Below are 19,136 nucleotides of genomic sequence, written 5' to 3'. Positions count from 1 at the left end.
ATAGGCCCCAAAAATTAGCCCACATGGGTTTAACTAACAGCTAAGAACGTAGTATTTGATGACTGGAGGTACATTAGGCATTCACACAGAATATAGAAGTAAGTGTCGGCCTGTATAGGCCCCAAAAATAGCCCACATGGGTTTAACTGACAGCTAAGAACGTAGTTTTTGATATCTAGAGGTACATTAGGCATTCACAGTATACAAAAGCAAGTGTCGGCCTGTATAGGCCCCAAAAATTAGAGCACATGGGTTTAACTGACAGCTAAGAACGTAGTATTTGATGTCTGGAGGTACATTAGGCCTTCACACAAGATAAAGAAGTAAGTGTCGGCCTGTATAGGCCCCAAAAATTTGCCCACATGGGTTTAACTGACAGCTAAGAACAAAGTATTTGATGGGTGGACGTACATTAGGCATTCGCACAAGATACAGAAGTAAGTGTCGGCCTGTATAGGCCCCAAAAATTAGCCCACATGGGTTTAACTCACAGCTAAGAATGTAGTATTTGATGGCTAGAGGTACATTAGGCATTCACAGTATACAGAAGTAAGTGTCAGCCTGTATAGGCCCCAAAAATTAGCCCATATGGGTTTAACAAACAGCTAAGAACATAGTATTTGATGGCTGGAGGTACATTAGGCATTCACACAGGATACAGAAGTAAGTGTCGGCCTGTATAGGCCCCAAAATTAGCCCACATGGGTTTGACTGACAGCTAAGAACGTAGTATTTGATGGCTGGAGGTACATTAGGCATTCACAGTATACAGAAGTAAGTGTCGGCCTGTATAGGCCCCAAAAATTAACCCACATGGGTTTAACTGACAGCTAAGGACGTAGTATTTGATGGGTGGAGGTACATTAGGCATTCGCACAGGATACAGAAATAAGTGTCGGCCTGTATAGGCCCCAAAAATTAGCCCACATGGGTTTAACTGACAGCTAAGAACGTAGTATTTGATATCTAGAGGTACATTAGGCATTCACAGTATACAGAAGTAAGTGTCGGCCTTTATAGGCCCCAAAAATTAGCCCATATGGGTTTAATAAACAGATAAGAACATATTATTTGATGGCTGGAGGTACATTAGGCATTCACACAGGATTCAGAAGTAAGTGTCGGCCTGTATAGGCCACAAAAATTAGCCCACATGGGTTTAACTGACAGCTAAGAACGTAGTATTTGATGGCTGGAGGTACATTAGGCATTCACAGTATACAGAAGTAAGTGTTGGCCTGTATAGGCCCCAAAAATTAGCCCACTAGGGTTTAACTGACACCTAAGAACGTAGTATTTGATGGCTGGAGGTACATTAGGCATTCACAATATACAGAAGTAAGTGTCGGCCTGTATAGGCCCCAAAAATTAGCCCACATGGGTTTAACTGACAGCTAAGAACGTAGTATTTGATGGCTGGAGGTACATTAGGCATTTGCACAGGATACAGAAGTAAGTGTCGGCCTGTATAGGCACCACAAATTAGCCCACAAAATAGCCCACATGGGTTAACTGACAGCTAAGAACGTAGTTTTTGATGGCTAGAGGTACATTAGGCATTCACAGTATACAGAAGTAAGTGTCGGCCTGTATAGGCCCAACAATTAGCCCACATGGGTCTAACTGACAGCTAAGAACATAGTATTTGATGGCTGGAGGTACATTAGGCATTTGCACAGGATACAGAAGTAAGTGTCGGCCTGTATAGGCACCACAAATTAGCCCACATGGGTTTAACTGACAGCTAAGAACGTAGTATTTGATGGCTGGAGGTACATTAGGCATTCACAATATACAGAAGTAAGTGTCGGCCTGTATAGGCCCCAAAAATTAGCCCACATGGGTTTAACTGACAGCTAAGAATGTAGTATTTGATGGCAAGAGGTACATTAGGCATTCATAGTATACAGAAGTAAGTGTCAGCCTGTATAGGCCCCAAAAATTAGAGCACATGGGTTTAACTGACAGCTAAGAACGTAGTATTTGATGTCAGGAGGTACATTAGGCCTTCACACAGGATACAGAAGTAAGTGTCGGCCTGTATAGGCCCCAAAAATTAGCCCTCATGGGTTTAACTGACAGCTAAGAATGTAGTATTTGATGGCTAGTGGTACATTAGGCATTCACAGTATATAGAAGTAAGTGTTGGACTGTATAGGACCCAACAATTAGCCTACATGGGTTTAACTGACAGCTAAGAATGTAGTATTTGATAGCTGGAGGTACATTAGCCATTCACAGAGGATACAGAAGTAAGAGTCGGCCTATATAGGCCGCAAAAAATTAGCCCACATGGGTCTAACAGACAGCTAGGAACGTAGTATTAGATGGCTGGAGGTATATTAGGCATTCACACAGGATAAAGAAGTAAGTGTCGGCCTATATGGGCCCCAAAAATTAGCCCACATGGGTTTAACTGGCAGCTAAGAATGTAGAATTTGATGGCTAGAGGTACATTAGGCATTCATAGTATACAGAAGTAAGTGTCGGCCTGTATAGGCCCCAAAAATTAGCTCACATGGGTTTAACTGACAGCTAAGAACATAGTATTTGATGGCTGGAGGTACATTAGGCATTTGCACAGGATACAGAAGTAAGTGTCGGCCTGTATAGGCACCACAAATTAGCCCACATGGGTTTAACTGACAGCTAAGAACGTAGTATTTGATGGCTGGAGGTACATTAGGCATTCACAATATACAGAAGTAAGTGTCGGCCTGTATAGGCCCCAAAAATAAGCCCACATGGGTTTAACTGACAGCTAAGAATGTAGTATTTGATGGCAAGAGGTACATTAGGCATTCATAGTATACAGAAGTAAGTGTCAGCCTGTATAGGCCCCAAAAATTAGAGCACATGGGTTTAACTGACAGCTAAGAACGTAGTATTTGATGTCAGGAGGTACATTAGGCCTTCACACAGGATACAGAAGTAAGTGTCGGCCTGTATAGGCCCCAAAAATTAGCCCACATGGATTTAACTGACAGCTAAGAATGTAGTATTTGATGGCTAGAGGTACATTAGGCATTCACAGTATACAGAAGTAAGTGTTGGACTGTATAGGACCCAACAATTAGCCTACATGTGTTTAACTGACAGCTAAGAACGTAGTATTTGATGGCTGGAGGTACATTAGGCATTCACACAGGATACAGAAGTAAGATTCGGCCTGTATAGGCCCCAAAAAATTAGCCCACATGGGTCTAACTGACAGCTAGGAACGTAGTATTTGATGGCTGGAGGTATATTAGGCATTCACACAGAATAAAGAAGTAAGTGTCGGCCTGTATGGGCCCCAAAAATTAGCCCACATGGGTTTAACTGGCAGCTAAGAATGTAGAATTTGATGGCTAGAGGTACATTAGGCATTCATAGTATACAGAAGTAAGTGTCGGCCTGTATAGGCCCCAAAAATTAGCTCACATGGGTTTAACTGACAGCTAAGAACATAGTATTTGATGGCTGGAGGTACATTAGGCATTTGCACAGGATACAGAAGTAAGTGTCGGCCTGTATAGGCACCACAAATTAGCCCAAATGGGTTTAACTGACAGCTAAGAACGTAGTATTTGATGGCTGGAGGTACATTAGGCATTCACAATATACAGAAGTAAGTGTCGGCCTGTATAGGCCCCAAAAATTAGCCCACATGGGTTTAACTGACAGCTAAGAATGTAGTATTTGATGGCAAGAGGTACATTAGGCATTCATAGTATACAGAAGTAAGTGTCAGCCTGTATAGGCCCCAAAAATTAGAGCACATGGGTTTAACTGACAGCTAAGAACTTAGTATTTGATGTCAGGAGGTACATTAGGCCTTCACACAGGATACAGAAGTAAGTGTCGGCCTGTATAGGCCCCAAAAATTAGCCCACATGGGTTTAACTGACAGCTAAGAATGTAGTATTTGATGGCTAGAGGTACATTAGGCATTCACAGTATACAGAAGTAAGTGTTGGACTGTATAGGACCCAACAATTAGCCTACATGGGTTTAACTGACAGCTAAGAACGTAGTATTTGATGGCTGGAGGTACATTAGGCATTCACACAGGATACAGAAGTAAGAGTCGGCCTGTATAGGCCCCAAAAAATTAGCCCACATGGGTCTAACTGACAGCTAGGAACGTAGTATTTGATGGCTGGAGGTATATTAGGCATTCACACAGGATAAAGAAGTAAGTGTCGGCCTGTATGGGCCCCAAAAATTAGCCCACATGGGTTTAACTGGCAGCTAAGTATGTAGAATTTGATGGCTAGAGGTACATTAGGCATTCATAGTATACAGAAGTAAGTGTCGGCCTGTATAGGCCCCAAAAATTAGCTCACATGGGTTTAACTGACAGCTAAGAACATAGTATTTGATGGCTGGAGGTACATTAGGCATTTGCACAGGATACAGAAGTAAGTGTCGGCCTGTATAGGCACCACAAATTAGCCCACATGGGTTTAACTGACAGCTAAGAACGTAGTATTTGATGGCTGGAGGTACATTAGGCATTCACAATATACAGAAGTAAGTGTCGGCCTGTATAGGCCCCAAAAATTAGCCCACATGGGTTTAACTGACAGCTAAGAACGTAGTATTTGATGGCTGGAGGTACATTAGGCATTCACACAGAATACAGAAGTAAGTGTCAGCCTGTATAGGCCCCAAAATTAGCCCACATGGGTTTAACTGACAGCTAAGAACGTAGTATTTGATGGCTGGAGGTACATTAGGCATTCACACAGGATACAGAAGTAAGTGTTGGCCTGTATAGGCCCCAAAAATTAGCCCACATGGGTTTAACTGACAGCTAAGAATGTAGTATTTGATGGCTAGAGGTACATTAGGCATTCACAATATACAGAAGTAAGTGTCGGCCTGTATATGCCCCAAAAATTAGCCCACATGGGTTTAACTAACAGCTAAGAACGTGGTATTTGATGGCTGGAGGTACATTAGGCATTCACACAGAATACAGAATTAAGTGTCAGCCTGTATAGGCCCCAAAAATTAGCCCACATGGGTTTAACTAACAGCTAAGAACGTAGTATTTGATGGCTGGAGGTACATTAGGCATTCACACAGAATACAGAATTAAGTGTCGGCCTGTATAGGCCCCAAAATTAGCCCACATGGGTTTAACTGACAGCTAAGAACGTAGTATTTGATGGCTGGAGGTACATTAGGCATTCACACAGGATACAGAAGTAAGTGTTGGCCTGTATAGGCCCCAAAAATTAGCCCACATGGGTTTACCTGACAGCTAAGAACGTAGTATTTGATGGCTGGAGGTACATTAGGCATTCACACAGAATACAGAAGTAAGTGTCGGCCTGTATAAACCCCAAAAATTAGAGCACATGGGTTTAACTGTCAGCTAAGAACGTAGTATTTGATGTCTGGAGGTACATTAGGCCTTCACACAGGATACAGAAGTAAGTGTCGGCCTGTATAGGCCCCAAAATTAGCCCACAAGGGTTTAACTGACACCCAAGAACGTAGTATTTGATGGCTGGAGGTACATTAGGCATTCACACAGGATACAGAAGTAAGTGTCGGCCTGTATAGGCCCCAAAATTAGCCCACATGGGTTTAACTGACAGCTAAGAACGTAGTATTTGATGGCTGGAGGTACATTAGGCATTTACACAGGATACAGAAGTAAGTTTCGGCCTGTATAGGCCCCAAAAAATTAGCCCACATGGGTCTAACTGACAGCTAGGAATGTAGTATTTGATGGCTGGAGGTAGTTTTTGATATCTAGAGGTACATTAGGCATTCACGGTCTACAAAAGTAAGTGTCGGCCTGTATAAACCCCCAAAATTAGAGCACATGGGTTTAACTGACAGCTAAGAACGTAGTATTTGATGGCTGGAGGTACATTAGGCATTCACACAGAATATAGAAGTAAGTGTCGGCCCTTATAGGCCCCAAAAATAGCCCACATGGGTTTAACTGACAGCTAAGAACGTAGTTTTTGATATCTAGAGGTACATTAGGCATTCACAGTATACAAAAGTAAGTGTCGGCCTGTATAGGCCCCAAAAATTAGAGCACATGGGTTTAACTGACAGCTAAGAACGTAGTATTTGATGTGTATAAAATTAAATAAGTGCGCAGGATCAATAGTGTGAATAGCTGCAACCTTCGAACCAAATTGTGATAAAATTGTGTAGAAAAGAAATCAGGTGCGCTAAAATTCACTAGTGTCACAAATCAGGAAAAGGTGTGACACTATAATGAGTGTCCCCCATATACCTGTGATGTGTTTCCAAAATTGATGTGCACTTGAACGGGTGTACAGTAAATACTATGCACCCTGGTGCATATACTTGGGTGTGTTATGGTGAATAGGTGATGATAAATGGATAATGTGATACCAACATAAACCAACAAAGTGCACAAGTAATTCAAAGAAAAAGTGTCCAATATTTCAATGGTTGCCACCTCAGTGTATAGTCCATATACATATAAAAGTGCATAAAGTCCCAATCGTCCCCTCACAGGCTAAAGTAAAATCCACTCTGTGGGTTCCTCTAGATCTGTGGGGTGCAGATGGATTCCACCACCTTTGTGGGGATTAGCCCCTTACCATAGAGAAAAGAGGTTAAGGATGGATAATCAGCCCAGTAGTGTCTTGGGAATTCAGGGAGGTCACCGTGAAATAATCAGATAGTAAGTGTGGCCTCTTACCGGATCGCTCAAACCAAAAGGCGACTGTCTCACTGATCTTTCGGTGTCTCAACCCAATCCCGGTCCACTCTTGTTCTGGGTGTTACTCTCCGCACAGGTGAGGGCTTCCACATGTATCTCACAGAAACAGAATCAGACCATAGCGCAGTACCTTTGACAATTTATTAAAACAAAAGCATCCAGAACGTAGTATTTGATGTCTGGAGGTACATTAGGCCTTCACACAGGATACAGAAGTAAGTGTCGGCCTGTATAGGCCCCAAAATTAACTCACAAGGGTTTAACTGACACCTAAGAACGTAGTATTTGATGGCTGGAGGTACATTAGGCATTCACACAGGATACAGAAGTAAGTGTCGGCCTGTATAGGCCCCAAAATTAGCCCACATGGGTTTAACTGACAGCTAAGAATGTAGTATTTTATGGCTGGAGGTACATTAGGCATTCACACAGAATACAGAAGTAAGTGTCGGCCTTTATAGGCCCCAAAAATAGCCCACATGTGTTGAACTGACACCTAAGAACGTAGTTTTTGATATCTAGAGGTACATTAGGCATTCACAGTATACAAAAATAAGTGTCGGCCTGTATAGGCCCCAAAAAATAGCCCACATGGGTTTAACTGACAGCTAAGAATGTAGTATTTGATGGCGAGAGGTACATTAGGCATTCACAGTATACAGAAGTAAGTGTTGGCCTGTATAGGCCCCAACAATTAGCCTACATGGGTTTAACTGACAGCTAAGAACGTAGTATTTGATGGCTGGAGGTACATTATGCATTCACACAGGATACAGAAGTAAGTGTTGGCCTGTATAGGCCCCAAAAATTAGCCCACATGGGTCTAACTGACAGCTAGGAACGTAGTATTTGATGGCTGGAGGTATATTAGGCATTCACACAGGATAAAGAAGTAAGTGTCGGCCTTTATGGGCCCCAAAAATTAGCCCACATGGGTTTAACTGACAGCTAAGAATGTAGTATTTGATGGCTAGAGGTACATTAGGCATTCACAGTATACAGAAGTAAGTGTTGGCCTATATAGGACCCAACAATTAGCCTACATGGGTTTAACTGACAGCTAAGAACATAGTATTTGATGGCTGGAGGTACATTAGGCATTCACACAGGATACAGAAGTAAGAGTCGGCCTGTATAGGCCCCAAAAAATTAGCCCACATGGGTCTAACTGACAGCTAGGAATGTAGTATTTGATGGCTGGAGGTATATTAGGCATTCACACAGGATAAAGAAGTAAGTGTCGGCCTGTATAGGCCCCAAAATTAGCCCACATGGGTTTAACTGACAGCTAAGAATGTAGTATTTGATGGCTGGAGGTACATTAGGCATTCACACAGAATACAGAAGTAAGTGTCGGCCTTTATAGGCCCCAAAAATAGCCCACATGGGTTGAACTGACACCTAAGAACGTAGTTTTTGATATCTAGAGGTACATTAGGCATTCACAGTATACAAAAATAAGTGTCGGCCTGTATAGGCCCCAAAAAATAGCCCACATGGGTTTAACTGACAGCTAAGAATGTAGTATTTGATGGCGAGAGGTACATTAGGCATTCACAGTATACAGAAGTAAGTGTCGGCCTGTATAGGCCCCAAAAAATTAGCCCACATGGGTCTAACTGACAGCTAGGAATGTAGTATTTGATGGCTGGAAGTATATTAGGCATTCACACAGGATAAAGAAGTAAGTGTCGGCCTGTATGGGCCCCAAAAATTAGCCCACATGGGTTTAACTGGCAGCTAAGAATGTAGAATTTGATGGCTAGAGGTACATTAGGCATTCATAGTATACAGAAGTAAGTGTCTGCCTGTATAGGCCCCAAAAATTAGCTCACATGGGTTTAACTGACAGCTAAGAACATAGTATTTGATGGCTGGAGGTACATTAGGCATTTGCACAGGATACAGAAGTAAGTGTCGGCCTGTATAGGCACCACAAATTAGCCCACATGGGTTTAACTGACAGCTAAGAACGTAGTATTTGATGGCTGGAGGTTCATTAGGCATTCACACAGGATACAGAAGTAAGTGTTGGCCTGTATAGGCCCCAAAAATGAGCCCACATGGGTTTAACTGACAGCTAAGAATGTAGTATTTGATGGCTAGAGGTACATTAGGCATTCACAATATACAGAAGTAAGTGTCGGCCTGTATAGGCCCCAAAAATTAGCCCACATGGGTTTAACTGACAGCTAAGAACGTAGTATTTGATGGCTGGAGGTACATTAGGCATTCACACAGAATACAGAAGTGTCAGCCTGTATAGGCCCCAAAATTAGCCCACATGGGTTTAACTGACAGCTAAGAACGTAGTATTTGATGGCTGGAGGTACATTAGGCATTCACACAGGATACAGAAGTAAGTGTTGGCCTGTATAGGCCCCAAAAATTAGCCCACATGGGTTTAACTGACAGCTAAGAACGTAGTTTTTGATATCTAGAGGTACATTAGGCATTCACAGTTACAAAAGTAAGTGTCGGCCTGTATAGGCCCCAAAAATTAGAGCACATGGGTTTAACTGTCAGCTAAGAACGTAGTATTTGATGTCTGGAGGTACATTAGGCCTTCACACAGGATACAGTAGTAAGTGTCGGCCTGTATAGGCCCCAAAAATTAGCCCACATGGGTTTAACTGACAGCTAAGAATGTAGTATTTGATGGCTAGAGGTACATTAGGCATTCACAGTATACAGAAGTAAGTGTTGGCCTGTATAGGACCCAACAATTAGCCTACATGGGTTTAACTGACAGCTAAGAACGTAGTATTTGATGGCTGGAGGTACATTAGGCATTCACACAGGATACAGAAGTAAGAGTCGGCCTGTATAGGCCCCAAAAAATTAGCCCACATGGGTCTAACTGACAGCTAGGAACGTAGTATTTGATGGCTGGAGGTATATTAGGCATTCACACAGGATAAAGAAGTAAGTGTCGGCCTGTATGGGCCCCAAAAATTAGCCCACAGGGGTTTAACTGGCAGCTAAGAATGTAGTATTTGATGGCTAGAGGTACATTAGGCATTCATAGTATACAGAAGTAAGTGTCAGCCTGTATAGGCCCCAAAAATTAGCTCACATGGGTTTAAATGACAGCTAAGAACATAGTATTTGATGGCTGGAGGTACATTAGGCATTTGCACAGGATACAGAAGTAAGTGTCGGCCTGTATAGGCACCACAAATTAGCCCACATGGGTTTAACTGACAGCTAAGAACGTAGTATTTGATGGCTGGAGGTACATCAGGCATTCATATTATACAGAACTGAGTTTCGGCCTGGATAGGCCCCTAAAATTAGCTCACATGGGTTTAACTGTGTAATGTTCTGGTACCTCTGGTACCCTTGTTCCATATTTCTCCTTTGCTAATTGCGTCCCATCTTGTGTAACAAGAGACGCATATACCTTTAAGACCGGATGACATCATTGCCGAGCGCCGCTATGAGCGGCTATTTCAATCGCCGGCTTTCTCTCACTCATCGCTCGTTCAAACCACATGTTCACCGCACCTTCTCTTGTGAAGTCGGAGCTGCTGATATTTCCTTTGCTGAACTGACGCCGGAACCTCGCCGCTGATCCGTATCTCGCTACGGGATCACCTCTCTATCTATGGACATTGTTACTACTAACCTATCTAAGTGATAAGTACCCCACAGGGGATTCCTTACTAACCAATCTCCTACTGTCATCTACTGCAATTACCAGGACTATCTATCTATCTATTCCATACCATCTGCATAGACTGTTAGCTCTTGGGACTACCTTCAACTATCCTTGCACTAGGTTACTCTGTCTAAGTATACTCCATCTGTGTCCACTTACCATCTGCACTATACTAGACATCAGAACCTATCTGCTTTACCATCACCTGCAACTCTCCTAATATTACTCCTAGTAATCACCATACAACCTGTCTCTCATCTATACATTCTCATATGTTCTATCCCTCCACTAAAACATCTGATTGAGTATATGTATATTGCATAACAGGCTGTACACCGTGATGAAGTCCTGAGAGTTGGATAGGTTTATTCAACAGTATCTCTACAAGGCTACTGAGTGTGATAATTCTGCAGCTGAAAATCCATCCATTAACAAAAAAGCATTAACGTTACAGATTGAACGAGCCTTAAAAAAAATATGGCTTCAGCAGAATTACCCACTCATGTACTACAATTAAAACAGCAAGTAGATGCATTGATCCTTGCGCTTACAGAGGTACAAAACGAAAATCAGACCTTGAGACAGCAGGTTGGCCGTCTCACACAGCTTTCTGCTACTCAGCCCCGTGAGCCTAAGATAAACCCTCCTCTAGTGTTTTCTGGTGATCTGAGCAAATTTCGTGAATTTAAAGACGCATGTCGTTTACTTTTTTTGTTAAAACCTCTAACCTACACCACTGACCAAATTAAAGTTTGTACCATCATCTCCTATTTAACGGGTGAACCCCGGGCCTGGGCAGACGCTCTCTTTGAAAAGGATGATCCACTCCTTAATTCTTACCCTCTATTCCTAGCACAACTCGCTAGTTTATATGAAGACCCCAATAAGCAGAGTATCGCTGATACCCAGTTACGGGCCTTGAAACAAGGAAGGAGACCCGTTGAAGATTTCGTGGCAAATTTTAAAAGATGGTCCCCTGATTCAGGGTGGAACGACACATCTTTGAGAACGCAGTTTAGACTCGGCCTATCTGAGGCCGTTAAAGACGAGCTCGCCCGAGCGGATTTACCTGGCACTCTGGAGGGACTGATACAGACCAGTATCAATATTGACAGACGACTACGAGAAAGAAAGGCTGAGAAGATGGGCTCACCATTTTCCAGTCCTTCTCGGATGTTGCCTGCTGACCCTACTCCTATGGAGGTAGGAATGATACGCCCACCTCTGACCCTTTCTGAATTTGCCAGAAGGAAGACCGAACATCTCTGCATGTACTGCGCATCCCCGAATCATTTGATAAGCGGCTGTCCCCTTGTCCGCAGAAAAGAGGGTGAGTGTTCAAATGTCTTGCTAGGCGGACTCACAACTTCTTTTTCTAATCCTTATCTTTTTGTTCATTTAACATTGCAGTGGGACCAAACTAGGATCACCACCCAGGCTATGATCGACACAGGATCTTGTGGAAACTACATTGACATTTGTTTTGTCTCCCTTAATAAAATACCTATTGTTTCAAAACCCAAACCTGTCTCCGTTAGTTTTATTAACGGTACCCCCCTATCCTCTGGTCCTATCACCAGTCAGACACAGGCACTCCTTGTAACTGCTGATGAGTCTCATGTGGAGACCACCACCTTTGATGTGTTAACATCACCACATTTCCCAATCATTTTGGGACTTCCCTGGTTACACATACATCAACCAATCATCGATTGGAAAACAAGAACGCTAGCGTTCTCTTCTCACTATTGTGAAACAACGTGTAATCTCCCCACATATGATAGGATCCTGTCTGTAGTGCCGGATGACATTATACCCAAGTGTTATCAGGACTTATCGGAGGTTTTCCTTGAAAAAAACGCTCAAATGCTACCTCCTCATAGGGACTATGATTGTTGTATCGATCTACTCCCTAATAGCAAGTTGCCCTTCGGACATGTTTATCCTCTCTCACAGGATGAACTCTCTCATCTTAAGGAGTATCTGGATGAGAACTTGGCAAAAGGATTCATCCGACCTTCTACTTCCTCCACTGCTGCTGGACTCTAGATTCATAAATGATCTAGAGGAGGGGATATCTAGTACAATCTCAGTATTTGCGGACGATACTAAACTAAGCATGCCAATATCTTCTATACAGGATGTGGAAACCTTACAAGCGGACCTAAACAAAATAACGGGGTGGGCAACTACATGGCAGATGAGGTTTAATGTTGATAAATGTAAAGTAATGTACTTGGGGGCCAGAAACCAGAAAGCAAGCTACTCACTAGGGGGGGAAGTCTAGGATGGAAAAAGACTTGGGGGTACTGGTAGACAACAGGCTTGGCAGTGGCATGCAATGCCAAGCAGCTGCAAGCAAAGCCAACAGAATATTGGGATGTATAAAAAAGGGGATTCACTCCAGAAATAAAGAGATTATTCTCCCGCTCTACAAGACTCTGGTCCGGCCACATCTGGAGTATGCTGTCCAGTTCTGGGCACCGGTCCTCAGGAAGGATGTGCTGGAATTGGAAAGAGTCCAGAGAAGGGCAACAAAAATAATTAGGGGAATGGAGGACATCAGCTATGAGGAAAGACTACAAGCACTGAACCTATTCTCTCTAGAGAAGAGACGATTGAGGGGGGATATGATATCAATGTACAAATACTGTACTGGCGACCCTAGCATAAGGAACAACTATTCAGAGTAAGGAAATACAACAAGACACGTGGCCACTCACTAAAACTAGAGGAAAGGCGGTTTAACCTTAAAATGCGTAAGGGGTTCTTCACTGTAAGGGCGGTAAGGATGTGGAATTCTCTTCCACAAGCAGTCGTATCAGCAGGGAGCATTGATAGTTTCAAAAAACTATTAGATGGGCACCTTAAAGACCACAACATACAGGGGTATACAATGTACGGTTAAAAGCAAACACACACACACATCATAGGTTGAACTGGATGGACTGATGTCTTTTTTCAACCTCACTAACTATGTAACTATGTAACAATAAGGATTCTAGCCTTAGGCCTATCATTGATTTCAGACAATTAAATGCCATTACAATAAAGGATCGTTATCCTTTACCTCTTATTCCTGAACTTATCGAACAGGTGCGTGGAGCTTCTCTCTTTTCAAAATTGGACCTAAAAGGGGCATACAATTTAATTCGAATCCGTAAAGGGGATGAATGGAAGACGGCATTCAGAACCAGATACGGACTGTTTGAGTACCTTGTAATGCCATTTGGGCTATGTAATGCTCCCGCAGCCTTCCAACGGTTTATAAATGAGATATTCAGAGACTTGCTTGACGTTTGTGTTGTAGTATATTTGGACGATATACTCATCTATTCTCATTCCTTACCTGAGCACATAAAACATGTGAGACTTGTGTTGTCAAGACAACTTGCACATAACTTATATGTTAAATCAAAAAAATGTTTGTTTCATAAAGAAGAAGTACTATTCCTAGGATATATTATATCAAAAAATGGAATCAAGATGGACATGAGCAAAATATCCTGCATTCTAGATTGGCCTGTGCCAACCACTCGCAAAGCATTGCAAAGGTTCCTAGGATTCTCTAACTACTATAGGAAATTCATTAAGAACTTCTCTGCGATTGTGAAACCTCTCACACAACTCACAAGCACGAAGAAACCATTTAATTGGTCAAAAGAAGCAGATGGAGCATTCTGTCTGCTGAAATCAAGCTTCACTACTGCCCCCATACTATGCCATCCAGACCCATCCCTTCAATACATCTTGGAGGTAGATGCGTCAAATATGGCAGTAGGAGCAGTTCTCTCACAACGACCAACAAACACCTCACCTCTTCACCCAGTTGCTTTCTTCTCAAAGTCATTAAGCAGCCCCGAGGTGAACTACCCAGTAGGAGAGAAGGAGTTATTAGCCATAAAACTGGCATTAGAGAATTGGCGACATCTACTTGAGGGCACTCAATTGCCAATCCTGATATATACTGATCACAAAAACCTTCAATACCTTCAGACTAATAGAACTCTTTCCCACCGACAGGTTCGGTGGTCGTTATTCTTTCTGAGGTTTAATTTTTTAGTGACTTATACGCCCGCAGACAAAAATAAAAAAGCGGATGCTCTTTCACGACTAGCCGAGAAAGATTCTACCGAGGTTCCCTCAGTTCCTATAATACCACTTGAACGTATTATCGGTGTCATTCGCTCCCTGAAGGAAGAGATTTTGCACAGCATAAGACTGGACTCACCTCCACCACAACTAACTACTGACGCAGAAGGCTTCCTCTATTACAACGATAAATTATACATATCCCCTACTATGCGAACCAAAATCTTGGAATTGTCGCATGACGTACCTATGGCAGGACATATGGGTATGACTAAAACTTTAAATCTACTTACTAGGCAGTTTTGGTGGCCAGACATGAAGACAACCGTAAAAAAGTTTGTTTCATCTTGTGATATCTGTGCAAGGTCTAAAATCGACAACACGAAACCATCGGGGTTACTTTGTAGTTTACCGATACCCCAGGTTCCGTGGGAAGTGGTATCCTTAGACTTCATAGTGGAACTACCACCTTCCAAAGGATTCAACACCATCTTGGTATCAGTGGACCATCTGACCAAGATGGCACATTTTACTCCTATCCGAAGACTACCTTCGTCCAAACAAACAGCGGAATTACTTGTGAAACATGTCTTTAAGTTACATGGTATTCCAAAAACATTGCTGTCTGACCGTGGTTCACAATTCATCTCAAAGTTTTGGCTAGCTCTATGTCAGATACTACGAATAGAGCGTAAACTTACTTCTCCATACCACCCTCAGACCAACGGACAGACAGAGAGAGTTAACCAGTGCATTGAACAGTATCTGCGTTGCTATACTTCCTTTCTACAGGACGATTGGGCAGATCTCCTCCCGCTGGCGGAATTCGCCTATAACAACGCGACTCATAGCACTACTAAACAAAGTCCATTTTACCTAAATTACGGGTTTCATCCCACACTCCTTCCACCACGTATCTTGCCATCAAGTAATCCAGTGGCATCTGATTATCTTGCCCAGATAAAGGATTCTCTGGGATTACTCAACAATACCATATCACATGCTCATAGCCAACAAAAGAGGTACTACGACCTCCGTAGGAAACCCTCTCCCCAATATGCCATTGGGGATCTTGTTTGGCTTTCTACAAAAAATCTGAGATTAAAAATCCCTAGTAAAAAACTTGGACCTCTATTTCTGGGACCTTTCCCAATAGAGAAGCTTATTGGAAAAGCTGCAGTACAACTCACATTACCAGCAGACCTCAAGATACATCCTGTCTTCCATGTGTCGCTACTGAAGCCCCATGTTCCTAACCAAGGAATAAGGCCTACTATCTCACCTCCACCTCCTGTACAAGTGGAAGGTGGAGAAGAATTTGAGATAAAAGAAATTTTGGATTCCCGTTTCAATAGAAGAAGACTCCAGTATCTTGTATGATGGAAGAACTATGGGCCCCAAGATGACACCTGGCTGGATACCTCCGATATATATGCCCCTAGACTGATTCGCAATTTCCACTCGAAATATCCAGAAAAAACAGTTCTAGAGGCCTTCCAGAGCCGGTCTTAAGGGGGGGGGTACTGTAATGTTCTGGTACCTCTGGTACCCTTGTTCCATATTTCTCCTTTGCTAATTGCGTCCCATCTTGTGTAACAAGAGACGCATATACCTTTAAGACCGGATTACATCATTGCCGAGCGCCGCTATGAGCGGCTATTTCAATCACCGGCTTTCTCTCACTCATCGCTCGTTCAAACCACATGTTCACCGCACCTTCTCCTGTGAAGTCAGAGCTGCTGACATTTCCTTTGCTGAACTGACGCCGGAACCTCGCCGCTGATCCGTATCTCGCTACGGGATCACCTCTCTATCTATGGACATTGTTACTACTAACCTATCTAAGTGATAAGTACCCCACAGGGGATTCCTTACTAACCAATCTCCTACTGTCATCTACTGCAATTACCAGGACTATCTATCTATCTATTCCATACCATCTGCATAGACTGTTAGCTCTTGGGACTACCTTCAACTATCCTTGCACTAGGTTACTCTGTCTAAGTATACTCCATCTGTGTCCACTTACCATCTGCACTATACTAGACATCAGAACCTATCTGCTTTACCATCACCTGCAACTCTCCTAATATTACTCCTAGTAATCACCATACAACCTGTCTCTCATCTATACATTCTCATATGTTCTATCCCTCCACTAAAACATCTGATTGAGTATATGTATATTGCATAACAGGCTGTACACCGTGATGAAGTCCTGAGAGTTGGATAGGTTTATTCAACAGTATCTCTACAAGGCTACTGAGTGTGATAATTCTGCAGCTGAAAATCCATCCATTAACAAAAACGCATGAACGTTACAAACTGACAGCTAAGAACATAGTATTTGATGGCTGGAGGTACATTAGGCATTCGCACAGGATACAGAAGTAAGTGTCGGCCTGTATAGGCCCCAAAAATTAGCCCACATGGGTTTAAATCACAGCTAAGAATGTAGTATTTGATGGCTAGATATACATTAGGCATTCACAGTATACAGAAGTAAGTGTCGGCCTGTATAGGCCCCAAGAATTAGCCCATATGGGATTAACAAACAGCTAAGAACATATTATTTGATGACTGGAGGTACATTAGGCATTCACACAGGATACAGAAGTAAGTGTTGGCCTGTATTGGCCCCAAAATTAGCCCACATGGGTTTAACTGACAGCTAAGAACGTAGTATTTGATGGCTGGAGGTACATCAGGCATTCACACAGGATACAGAAGTAAGTGTCAGCCTGTATAGGCCCCAAAAATTAGCCCACATGGGTTTAACTGACAGATAAGAACGTAGTATTTGATGGGTGGAGGTACATTAGGCATTCGCACAGGATACAGAAGTAAGTGTCGGCCTGTATAGGCCCCAAAAATTAGCCCACATGGGATTAACTGACAGCTAAGAACGTAGTATTTGATATCTAGAGGTACATTAGGCATTCACAGTATACAAAAGAAACTGTCCGCCTGTATAGGCCCCAAAAATTAGCCTACATGGGTTTAACTGACAGCTAAGAACGTAGTATTTGATGGCTGGAGGTACATTAGGCATTCACACAGAATACAGAAGTAAGCGTCAGCCTGTATAGGCCCCAAAATTAGCCCACATGGGTTTAACTGACAGCTAAGAACGTAGTATTTGATGGCTGGAGGTACATTAGGCATTCACACAGGATGCAGAAGTAAGTGTTGGCCTGTGTAGGCCCCAAAAATTAGCCCACATGGGTTTAACTGACAGCTAAGAATGTAGTATTTGATGGCTAGAGGTACATTAGGCATTCACAGTATACAGAAGTAAGTGCTGGCCTGTATAGGCCCCAAAAATTAGCCCACATGCGTTTAACTGACAGCTAAGAACGTAGTATTTGATGGCTGGAGGTACATTAGGCATTCACCCAGGATACAGAAGTAAGTGTCGGCCTATATAGGCCCCAAAAATAGCCCACATGGGTTTAACTGACAGCTAAGAACGTAGTTTTTGATATCTAGAGGTACATTAGGCATTCACACTATACAAAAGTAAGTGTCAGCCTGTATAGGCCCCAAAAATTAGAGCACATGGGTTTACCTGACAGCTAAGAACGTAGTATTTGATGTCTGGAGGTAAATTAGGCATTCACACAGGATACAGAAGTAAATGTCGGCCTGTATAGGCCCCAAAATTAGACCACATGGGTTTAACTGACAGCTAAGAACGTAGTATTTGATGGCTGGAGGTACATTAGGCATTCACACAGAATACAGAAGTAAGTGTCGGCCTGTATAGGCCCCAAAAATTAGCCCACATGGGTATAACTGACAGCTAAGAATGTAGTATTTGATGGCTAGAGGTACATTAGGCATTCACAGTATACAGAAGTAAGTGTTGGCCTGTATAGGCCCCAACAATTAGCCTACATGGGTTTAACTGACAGCTAAGAACGTAGTATTTGATGGCTGGAGGTACATTAGGCATTCACACAGGATACAGAAGTAAGTGTCGGCCTGTATAGGCCCCAAAAAATTAGCCCACATGGGTCTAACTGACAGCTAGGAACGTAGTATTTGATGGCTGGAGGTATATTAGGCATTCACACAGGATAAAGAAGTAAGTGTCGGCCTGTATGGGCCCCAAAAATTAGCCCACATGGGTTTAACTGACAGCTAAGAATGTAGTATTTGATGGCTAGAGGTACATTAGGCATTCAAAGTATACAGAAGTAAGTGTCGGCCTGTATAGGCCCCAAAAATTAGCTCACATGGGTTTAACTGACAGCTAAGAACATAGTATTTGATGGCTGGAGGTATATTAGGCATTCACACAGGGTAGAGAAGTAAGTGTCGGCCTGTATAGGCACCACAAATTAGCCCACATGGGTTTAACTGACAGCTAAGAACGTAGTATTTGATGGCTGGAGGTACATTAGGCATTCAAAGTATACAGAAGTAAGTGTCGGCCTGTATAGGCCTCAAAAATTAGCCCACATGGGTTTAAATCACAGCTAAGAATGTAGTATTTGATGGCTAGATATACATTAGGCATTCACAGTATACAGAAGTAAGTGTCGGCCTGTATAGGCCCCAAGAATTAGCCCATATGGGTTTAACAAACAGCTAAGAACATATTATTTGATGACTGGAGGTACATTAGGCATTCACACAGGATACAGAAGTAAGTGTCGGCCTGTATTGGCCCCAAAA

The sequence above is a fragment of the Pelophylax lessonae genome (genome assembly GCF_965119305.1).
Source record: "Pelophylax lessonae genome assembly, chromosome: 13".
Taxonomy (NCBI): Eukaryota; Metazoa; Chordata; class Amphibia; order Anura; family Ranidae; genus Pelophylax; species Pelophylax lessonae.
The sequence above is the reverse complement of the archived record's forward strand: the minus strand, read 5'-3'. Positions refer to the sequence as shown.